A 2,444-nucleotide genomic window follows, 5' to 3' on the forward strand; every position below is an offset into this window, starting at 1 on the left:
AATACTTGGGCCTTATCTCATCAGCATCCCCGAAGCAACAGACAAGAGGGCACCGGGGTTCCGCCGGGTGTGGACCAGGTGGGGCCCCTCCTCTTCTGAACTTGGCAAGCATCCCCAGTGAAGCACAGAACTCTCCTCCTGGAGCTGAACTCGGCCTCAGAGCCCTGCCCTCCCCACCTGCCCCGGCAGCCGCGGGCACACAGGCGGGCGCTAAGGGCCGGCAGCGTACCGCAGACGTGTCCCTCCGCATCGGCCCGACTCTCCCACCCAGCCTTTCCCCGTGGTCCCGCCGTTAACAGCGCTACTGTCTTCCATTCCCAAAGCTGGAAACGCCCGCACCGCAGCTGCTTTCTCGCCCCTACCTCCCAACCGTCTCTGCACGCGGCCCCCGCCGCCGGCCTGACCCCGCCCCGCCGGCCCTCCCTCACCCACCCCCCGCGGCCACGGCTTCGCCTCCAGCTGCCCCGACCCTCGAAGCGCGTGGTTTCCCTGCACTGCCTAACGCAGCCGGGACAACACGCCGCCTCGAGACTGCAGTCACACACGCTGGCCGCGAGGCCGACCCGCAAAGCCCCTTCCCACCTCCGCTTCCTGCTGCTCTCCCCGCTCACCCTCCCATCGCCCGACTTCCTAACACCGTCTCCCAGCGCCCAGGGTTACGTACCGTAATGACTCCACGCGCAGAGAATTCTCCAAGCGGCGTGGAGAATTAGAGGCGTGGAGAACAGACGCGTGGTTGTAGGGCGGGGCGGGGGCGACGAGTGAGGGGCAACTCGGGGAGATTCCACGTGGCCGCGAACAGCTCTGCATCCGACTGCCGTAATTCTACTCGAACTTCTTCTGCCCCAAAGAGACCACTATTATTTCACTGTTACAGGTGAAAAGTTCCCATTTGCTGTTTCATACCCTCTTGACCCTAATGGCTCCCTGGAGCAAAGAGAGCAGGGCTCCAGGGCTCCTCTTTGCCAGAGCGTGATTTTTATGCCACTGGTTGAAACTGTATTAACATTTCACAGATGATTTTCCCCCCTGAGATTATGATTACCACTTAAGAATGTATTTTATAATCTTGCCAACCTAACCCAGCATACAGGTGAGCAGCGTGGGTGCCTGCAGGCACCCACCCAGGCCCCCTTAAAAAGCAAACACTGTAATCCAAACCAAACACCCAGGGGGCTTCCCTGGGGGCGCAGTGGTTAGGAATCCGCCTGCCAATGCAGGGGACACGGGCTCGAGCCCTGGTCCGGGAAGATCCCACATGCCGCGGAGCAACTAAGCCCGTGCGCCACAACTACTGAGCCTGCGCTCTAGAGCCCGCGAACCACAACTACTGAAGCCCGCGCACCTAGAGCCTGTGCTCCGCAACAAGAGAAGCCACCGCAGTGAGAAGCCCGCGCACCGCAACGAAGAGAAGCCCCCGCTCGCCGCAACTAGAGAAAGTCTGCGCGCAGCAACAAAGACTCAACGCAGCCAAAAATAAATATAAATTTTTTTAAAAATTAAAAAAAAAACCCAGCCAAAGTTCAGAGCATTATGTGGAGGAAATGAAGAAAATGCAAGCACAGCCTAAACAAATTAGGAGACCCAGTGTGCACCAGATGCTCTGCTCTGATTCTGCAGAGTATCATTTGGGGCAGCAGCTATACAAGCCCCGGAGAGAAAAGACACTAGAACCCCCCCCCCCGCAACAATAAGCTACCAAACAGAGAGATTCAATGCTGTCCTTCTGAATACTTAATTTATCTGACAAAAAATCGGGTCTCTAGGCAACCATAAGCACCTGGAGTCCAAACAACACAAGTTCAGATCTCAGTTCTACCAAATTACCAGCGAGTCACTGAACCACCCAGCCTGTTTCCATACCTGTGAAACAGGGTAACACTACTTACTTCTTAGAACGTTGAAAGGATAAAATCAGAACATAAAGAAAGCTCCTCGTGTGGTATCTGCTAAACAGTAAGTCATTAGTAAATAGAAACCACTTTTGTTGCTGCAGTTGTTTTTCTGTGTGTGTACTTAATACTGAGCTATTTTTTCTGAAAATACTTGGTCAAGGTTGAATAGAAGCCTCTCATCTGAACTAGAACGAGAAGTAAAACCCAGATCATGGACTCACAAACCAGCACACCCTCCACGGCACTATCTTAAAATCAGCTAAAATAACGAGGCCTTTTCTCCCTCAGGAAGGGAACAAGGAGAATTCTAGGAGTGAGCATCCTCAGAAAGAGAGAAGGAAACACCTGCAAAACTTCTAAGGTACAGAGGCCACCCGTGGTGCAGGTTAAAGAAACCACCGGCCAGGGAGGCCCAAGGGCCCTGCAGCCTGGGTGGTGTTCTAACACAAGGCTCCAGAGAGGGCACCGAGCCACAGGGATGCAATGACCCCCACCCCGCCCAAGTATGAGGCTCTCAGGGCTAAGAAATGATGCTAGGAGCCATAAATA

The sequence above is a fragment of the Physeter macrocephalus genome, chromosome 13, assembly GCF_002837175.3.
Source record: "Physeter macrocephalus isolate SW-GA chromosome 13, ASM283717v5, whole genome shotgun sequence".
NCBI classification, from domain to species: domain Eukaryota; kingdom Metazoa; phylum Chordata; class Mammalia; order Artiodactyla; family Physeteridae; genus Physeter; species Physeter macrocephalus.